The 9161-nt window shown below is 41.2% G+C and overlaps 1 pseudogene; it reads left to right on the top strand.

Moving 5' to 3' along the window:
- The first annotated feature begins 3839 nt into the window (after positions 1 to 3839).
- LOC143889334 (protein DMP6 pseudogene) lies at positions 3840 to 4817 on the top strand (annotated as a pseudogene).
- Positions 4818 to 9161: the final 4344 nt, after the last annotated feature.

The raw sequence follows: 9161 nt of genomic DNA, 5'->3' as shown, positions 1-9161 counted from the left end.
GAACCACTAGGGAACCACATCTTTTACCACGGAACCACTAGGGAACCACATTTCTTCCCCAGAACTACTAGGGAACCACATTTTATACCCCGGAACCACTAGGGAACCACACTTTATACCCCGGAACCACTAAGGAACCACATTTATACCCCAGAACCACTAAGGAACCACATTTTATAACACGGAACCACTAGGGAACCACATCTTATACCCTGGAACTATTAGGGAACTACATTTTCTACCCCGGGACCACTAGGGAACCACATTTTATACCCCGGAACCACTAGGGAACCACATTTTATACCTCGAAACCACTAGGGAACCACATTTTCTATCCCGAAACCACAAATGAACCACATTTTATACCCCAGAACCACTAGGGAACCACATTTTATACCCCAGAACCACTAGGGAACCACATTTTATACCTCAGAATCACTAGGGAACCACATTTTATACCCTGGAACCACTAGAGAACCACATTTTATACCTCGGAACCACTAGGGAACCACATTTTATACCTCGGAACCACTAGAAAACCACATCTTATATCCTGGAACCACTAAGGAACCACATCTTATACCTCAGAACCACTAGGGAACCACATTTTATACCCGGGAACCACTAGGAACCACATCTTATACCACGGAACCACTAGGGAACCACCCTTATACCACGAAACCACCAAGGAACCACATTTTATACCCCTGAACCACTAGGGAACCATCTTTTCTACCCCCGAACCACTAGGGAACCACATTTATACCCCGGAACCACTAGGGAACCACATTTTCTACTCCAGAAGCACTAAGGAACCACATTTTATACTCCAGAACCACTAGGGAACCCTGCCTTAAACTCCGAGTCAGAAGTCCAAACCAACCTTCGGATTTCCGACGGAAACCAGTAGGGTTTTAAAATTGGACAAGTGTCGATGAGATATCATTGACACGTGTCAGAGGGTTTTACCGTGGTTATGACGCGGCCGTTCCAGAGTCCGTTTCCGTTCCTTGGTTACCGTTACGGCGTTACCTTCCCTCCTCTCCACCGGCGAAACCTTCTCCCGTTCCTTCGCTTTGCAAATGACCACAATGCCCCCTTTTTTTATAAGTCATAAGATTCATAACCATCGTGGAAGTTTCGAAATGACCGAATTATCCTCAAGCTGCCGAGAGGCATCTTTCCATAAACTGACGTGTCACGCCCATTTAACGTCGATATAAACGGAAGTGACGTGATATCAATACCCTTTTGCTTTGATAATGGCACTCCTACCTTTATTAAATTCGTATGCGAATGAGAATTGCGGAATTGGTATCAATCTAGGCCCATTTGTTTAGATTTTGAGAACCGACTGTGAGCCAAAACTGAAAATTGGACTCAAAATTAAAGTGTAATTTTGATATGGTAGGACCCCACCACATCAAAACAAGAGATTTAAACCGTTGCATTCCCCCCTCCCCCAATTCAAAAAAAAAATCCAAAATAAAAAAAACGTAGGCTCTAAAATAGTAGGCTCTGCAATGATGATGATGTCTCGGGAGTCAAGTGGAGTTTCAATGCAATGTTGGCAACCAAACAAGGAATCTACATTCATTGGCATTTGAATTTCCAATGAATGCAACATTTTAGCAAAAAATCCACTCCTCATTGCATTCCCGGTTGCAAAAAATGTGGAAGACGGCTGGGCATTTTGTGGAATATGAAACCTCGGAAGCCGTTTGGTTGCCAAATTTAAGTTCATTCTCCATCTGACTACTAGACATCATGATTGTATTTTTTCCAATGTGGTGCTTATGTGGCAGGCTTGTTCCCTCCTTTACTCTTCCAATGGAAAAACTCCATTTTGGTGGTTTTTGGCAAGAAGATAAGTAGAATATGTCGTCTTATATGATCATTACCTCTCTCTCTCTCTCTCTCTCTCTCTCTCTCTCTCTCTTCCACTCCCTTTTTTTTATAATGGCACCCCTAGACTTTCCACACGCCTATGCGCAACCAAACGCTACTAGCGCCCTTCCCCTTTGACTACCAATGGCACCCCTAGACAACTCTACACATCTTCCATGTTTGTCATCTCCCTTTTGACTACTTATTCCACTACTCTTCTTGACAACCTGATACATCATCATCATCATCATCATCATCATCTCTCTCTCTCTCCACATACACTCTCTGGCATGAATAAGTGCGTGTATGCGTATGTACAAAAAATTAGGGCCACCAATCGATGTTACAAATCCAAAGGATCTGAATCTAATCAAATGGGACACAGACAAATCTGGGTTATCAGAAACAATTCAAATCCAAATCTAATGGTCCAAAATCAAATTTTATCAGACCAATCAAGGTGAAATTACCCTTGGGCTGCCCATGTCCTATTGAAAATCACGTCTATGATTTACCTATATGCGTGTATACATGTAATACATACAGATACATGAAAACCAAGACCTATGCTAAATCTTCAAATTCTGGCTAATTAACTTGATATTTTGGTTTTAATTTTTGTTTTCAATATTAAATGATTGAGGTTGTAACAAATACAAAAGTAAAAGCAAGTTTTCATTATTAGCCCAATATATCATCTAGAAAGTGCTTGATTCCTCAACTTTGACTTCTTTGATTGAGTCACAGTTTACAATTATTAAAAAATTAACACACCAATTTTGTATTGCTTAGTTGCTGTCAAGTAAGATTGAGATAAATGTATATTTTTTATAAATTGCAAATGATTTGCTACATCGCAAAAGACATTTCGCGGACTAGCCGTTGCATAAGATAGCAGCCACCTAAGATGACTTAAATAAATAGGGCAAAATCTACTGAAAAGTGAGCCTATGTGGCTGCTCACTCATGCAGTAGCCGCTCTCCGAAATGCCTTCTGCAATGGTCGCTGGCGAATCCCAATTTGTTAATATAAAAGTTTTCAACTCTTTTAAAACTCTAGGAAAATAATGCGTGCACCCCAGGTTTCACTCTTCTCTTTATTGTACAATTCTCTAATTACCTGTTAAACACTATTATAATTCCCCAAAAGCTATGAACAGCCAACAAGGGAAATCCCAAATTGTAAATATAAAAGTTTGCAACTCTTTTAAAACTCTAGGAAAATAATGCGTGTACCCCATGTTTCACTCTTCTCCTTATTATACAATTCTCTAATTACCTGTTAAACACTATTATAATTCTTATGGTGTTCATACCTTAAGTTGATTGAGTGACTGTAACAGCTTAAGGTTCCCCAAAAGCTATGAACAGCTTAAGGTATTGTCATTTTCAAAACAGTGTTCAGAATATCATTTTTCCCAAACTTAATATCGACGCAACCATCTGATCTTTTATGCAAAGGCTAGTATCATCTATAAGCCTATAGCTCAATGGTCAAGCCTTTGTTCTTCGACTCGGAGGTCTTCGTTCATCATTCAAATCCTGTAATATTTAATTTATTTATTAGATAATTCATTAAAAATAGTTGACTTAATTCTTTAATTACTCCTTATCACGAACGCTATCGCGTAAAAAGACAAAGTTCACATCCTTGTTAAGGGGTGCAAATAGCAAAATAAGAAGCCGACAAGCAATAGCATTATTTACAAATAGTCCTCAACATGAATCCGTTGCGTCAAGGCAAAACCGAAAAATGAAACCCCCACGGGATTTGAATTTTGGTTAGCTTAAACGATACAAAAAGATTCATCAAAAACAGGCCCTTTTCTTTCCATTTCATAACGGTCAGCAGCCCTTTATAGAGAAGGCCCTTCCCCTTTCCTAACAACCCCATTACTGACACTTTACAAAAACAAAAACCCTCTCCGCAATCCATGTAAAAGTTGCTTCCAACACATTTTCAGTTTATGCTTCTTGCAAGTTATCACTCCAATTGCCATTAAAAAAACAAAGGTTATCACTCCAACCATTTATCCTCTCTTCTCTTCTTCCACTATTTATATTGACATCCACCCCTCACAACATGTTGCAAAAACCAAACAGAACAACAATTGAACATCAAAAATAGAAACTGGGTCATGGAAATAAAGGTTGAGGCTGAAGCAGATGAACAGAGGCAGACTCTCTTAGGAGATGACAAACCAATACGGAACGACCAAGATCAAAAGACTCTAGTACAGAAAGCTATCAGCCAAACATGCAAGAGCACGGCACATTTGGCCAACCTTCTCCCGACGGGTACGGTCCTTGCATTTCAACTCCTATCTCCCATCTTCACCAACCAAGGCCATTGTGATTCAGTTAGCCGGTCTATGACAGCTGGTCTTGTTGCCCTTTGTGGGATTTCGTGTTTCCTGTTGAGTTTCTCAGATAGCTTTAGGGACGGAAGCGGGAGGGTCTCTTATGGGTTCGCAACCTTAAAGGGGTTGTGGGTCATTGACAATGATGGCTCCATTGCCATTTCACCAGAGGCAGTGGCGAGCTATAGGCTGAGGTTCATTGATTTTGTCCATGCCTTCATGTCGGTATTGGTTTTTGCTGCAGTTGCACTGTTTGATCAGAATGTGGTGGCCTGCTTCTATCCCTTACCATCAGAGGAGATGACGGAGGTTCTCACAGCATTGCCAGTTGGAATTGGAGTCATTTGCAGTATGTTGTTTGTTGCTTTCCCAACTAGGCGCCATGGAATTGGCTTTCCATTGTCTTCTAAATAATCCCACTTTCAATACTCAAACTTTGTTTTGAGGTCCATATTGCATGCATACATGACATTTCAAAGGCCCATCTGGGTTTTCATTAGTATACTTCACACAACAGTTCTATCATTTTTTTGGGAAATGATATCCCCCCCTTTAACGGTTTCGTGAGAATGGTTCATTGCTTGAGGATAAATTCACTCCCTTCAACGTTTTTCTTTGCGTGTAAAACTTAACGAATAACGTTAAGAGAGAGGGGGGGTTTCCATTTTTTCACTCTAGTTTGATTATTTAATTTGACAGATGAATAATGAGACTTAAGGGAAATAACCCAACCACATACTCTGCTTTCATTTGCATAAAAGAAACCCCATGTGCATCCATTTAAAGCAAATTAAATATCTGCTTTAGTCAATACACCACCCCTTTAACATCCAAAATGGTTCCATCAGTGCAGACTCCGCCTAAACAATTCGTCCAAGAGCCATCCTAGATCATAAGGCATTGGCAGCTCAGTTATCTTCACCGTCACATGGGAGTAAAGATAGAACAAGGTTCGTTTGCGAAGAGCTGTATGTCTACTACATATGGGACATCAGACAAATTGCAATCCAGAGAATGAGGCCATAAAATACTTTGAACCTCGAAGGAGAGGTGTCCCAACCGAAGAACAATCCTAGAATGTGTCACTGCATAAAAGTTGATATTAAGCATATACGTTTTGAAGATTCCATGTAGGGCTGCAAACGAGCCGAGCCGAACATTGGGGTGTTCGTGCTCGGCTCGCTTAGTTTGAGGCTTGGCTTGTATTCGTGATGAGCTATTTTTTGGGGCTCGTGTTCGGCTCGCCAAAATTCAACAAAGCTTGACTCGGCTCGACTCGGCTCGTTTAGTAAACGAACGAGCCCAAGCTAGACTCAAAGCTCGAGCTCGGCTCAGCTCGGCTCGGCTCAGCTTTGCTCGGCTCGTTTAGTAAACAAACGAGCCCGAGCCAGGCTCGAGCTTGGTTGGGTTCAGGTTCAGCTCGTTTAGTAAACACATCAAATAAATACCATTAAGTGTGTGCGTGTGTGTGTGCGTGTGTGTGTATAACGAACATAATCCGAGCTCTAAAGCTCGGCTCGGCTTTATGAACCGAGCCTAAAAAGTTCACGAACTTGTCCAAGCCGAACTATACAAAGCTCGGGTTCGGCTTGTTTATTTGACGAGCCTAATTTTTAGGCTCGGATTTGGCTTGTTTAGTAAACGAACGAGCCCGAGCCGAGCTTTTAATGAGCCGAACCCAAACATGTTCGTGATCCTGCTCGGTTCATATGCAGCCCTAATTCCATGTATGGGTAGGAATTACATTGGCAAGACCAAGGTGGGTGTCTGATGTAGGAGCATCCCTTCGCCCATCAACCTTGATCGACATTGCTCTACTAGTGCAGTTGTTGTTGTCTTTTGTATCACTCGTGTTAGGTGGTATTTTACATGTCCATTTGTGTCTTTGCATTTTAGGAGGGGTATTTTGGTTTTTTTTAGTACTTGTGGCATTTTAGGCATTTTGTATTAAGGAGGGTTGTATTAGTCTTTTTACATTGTAATTGCCTGTTTATAAAAGGCCATTGGCCACCATTTGTAACTAGACTTTAGACTTGATTTTCAAACAAGTAAAGAAAGAATTTTCTCTAGATCTTGGATCTAGTGGGTTTTGGTGGGAAAACCTCTTGCAAAGAGGATTTTCTTGTGTATCTTTCATGGAAAAGGAAGCTTGCAAGCTGATTATCTAAGCTGTTCTTCTAATTCCTACTATCTTAGCCTTGTAAGTCAAGGTTTTTATCAAGTTCTTTGAAGATTCGGCATCCCCTTGCTGAATTTCAAGTTTTTTTCATCAAGAATCCATCAAAAAAAGCTCAAATTTCAAAATTCTGCCCTAGATTTCACCGTTGCCGGAAATCCGAAGCTTCCGCTTGTTTCTCCGGCATCAAAGTGGTATCAGAGCATAGCGAGCAAAGATTTCCTAATCTTTGCAGTTCTTGGAGACAAAAGGTGAAGGATCTGTTGTAGATCTGGAAGAAGTTTGAAGCCAGAGCTTAATAATAGAATAGATATGCTCTACATTCGTTCCTTCGGAAAAGGTTGCTGAAAATCCTCGAAAGTTTGTGCATTTTAATGACAAAATCTCTTTCTTTATGATCTTTGTAAAGTTGTTGAAATCTCATGATCTGAGTGATTACGAGTGGCTCTCCATAGTCCGATTGAATGCCGGCAACTTGCTGATCAAGCGAAGAGATTCTTGAACAAAATTTCTTCATTTTTTTTTCCAAAGGTCTACATAATTTTCACTCTCATCTGGAGGAACAAATTTCAGAGTCAACAATAGAAGCCGAGAAGAACAACACTCGATCGGTAAATGTTCATAAATTGAATTCTTGAAATTCGTGGATTGTCATGTTGATAATGAGGAGTTCATGATGAAATTCACATCCGATTCTCATAGCTTGCTCATCTAGTAAATGGATCTAGATTGTGCCATTTAAATTTTTAGATCTCAAGGAATAGAAAGGAAGAAGCAGGAAGTTTCATTTGCTGTTCGTTTGCCCTTGTTGATGGAATTGGTTACGAAATGCTCGATCTAGAATTTTGTTGTGGATTTTCTTTTTAAGGAAAGCAACAAGGGAGCATAAGTCAGCTGTATCTCTGTTCGATCCTTGAATTTTGGCATTTGCAAGTGTCATCTTACTGTGCCAAGTGTTGAACATGCTTAGAGCTACTAGAATTTGCAAGACCTAAGAATACACACTTGGAGTTTTCTATTGAAGAATCTGGCCTTTTGTAAACGATTCCTTGGTCATTTGAGTCTTTCCTCCCACTTGCTATTAAAGAAGAATTTCTGCTATAGAAGTAAATGCATGCCTACTGTTTGAATGAGAGGACCTCTTGTACAAGATCAAGACTTGGAATTTTTTCCTCAAGGAGTTATGTTCTGTTTGCTCGACTGAAGTTTGGTGATTTTTAGCGTAGTTCAGTGAGTTAAGAAATTCAGCCTGTTGTTAGACACCTATGCCTAAGATATGAAATTCGCCTTCTTCATTTACAAGTGGAGTGTTCTTCCTTAAGTTTTTGAGCCCTGCACAGCATTTGCAACTCAGAATTGTTGTATCAATTACTTGTTTCGAGCTCCATTCATATAGCAGCGGGTGTTGCTACTGATAGGAGGTGCAAACATCAGATTGGTCATCAGAAACTTTGTTGCAAGACTGAGAGTCAAAGCATGAGGCGGCGACAAGAGCAACTCAATTCAAAGCAAACCAAGAGCAGTCCGTAGACACTCTTCTCGTGCGTATTATGATAGACAGGTGAGGTGGAGATACCCGAGTTTCATTGGGGAATGGAAGCCGAAGATATCCTTAGTTGGATGAGTACCATTGAGTGGGTGTTCAACATCAAGAAGGTCATTCCAAAGAGACAGGTACCCTTAGCTGCATCGAGATTCCAAGGCGACACTCGTACATGGTGGTGTAGCTTGGTACATCGTCGACGGGAGATTGACGATCCTCCGATTCAGACATGGGAGGAAATGAAAAGGGTACTTTTTTTTTGAGAAGGTAACTATTTATGTAAAAATTAACAAATTGACACACAGGACAAGATGTCCCTGTGACTGTATAGTAAAAGCAAGACTATAATCTTATGTAATTCCCGTGATATCGTTAAAAGATATTTCCGTGTCTGATCGGATTGCACCCGCCTTTGCTAAGACGTCCGCCATTGAATTTGTTGTTCGTCTCCTATGCGTTAATGATAGGCGGATATCTCGAACAAGGTCTCTAATCTCTTCCACAGTGCTTGCTAGTCTCCATGGCCCAGCACGTCTGCCCCCAGCCCACGCAATAACATTTGTGGAGTCCCCTTCGACCATCAGAGGACCCATATTGTGAGACTTATACCATCTCACTCCTAAGAGTAATGATTTTGCCTCAGCCTCATTTGCATCACACTACCCAACCGGCCCTGAGTAAGTCATGATGACTACCCCATTTGCGTCACGTAGCGCGCCCCCGATTCCACCCAGGCCTGGATTTCCCAATGAGCTTCCATCAAAATTTAACTTATAAAATCCGTCAGGAGGTGCGGTCCATCATGCGCCAATAGTTTTTGACACTTTTCTTTCACGGAAAACAATTTGAGGCTTTCGTAAGGTCTGATCAACCGAAATGAAAATGGTTCTTGTGCAGGAATTGATTCCATCACCACCACTGTTAGTTCGACACATGGTTACTCCTACCTAGGGGTGGACATGGTTCCGGTTCGAACCGAGGAACCGAACCGAACCAGCACATATGGTTCGGTTCGGTTCCATTTCTATATGGTACGGTTCCGGTTCCGAAATCCGGGAACCGGTTCAAATTCGGTTCGGTTCTGGGTTTGGGATTCCGGAACCGAAAACCGAACCGAGAACCGACCCTCACCTTTAGTCCTTAAGTTCCATACCTCCTCATTTGATAAAATCACCCCACACCCATTTTAATTCAC

The sequence above is a fragment of the Tasmannia lanceolata genome, unplaced genomic scaffold (genome assembly GCF_043159265.1).
Source record: "Tasmannia lanceolata isolate RefF3 unplaced genomic scaffold, GAP_Taslan_0.1 ptg000013l, whole genome shotgun sequence".
Lineage (NCBI taxonomy): Eukaryota > Viridiplantae > Streptophyta > Magnoliopsida > Canellales > Winteraceae > Tasmannia > Tasmannia lanceolata.
The sequence above is the reverse complement of the archived record's forward strand: the minus strand, read 5'-3'. Positions and strand labels throughout refer to the sequence as shown.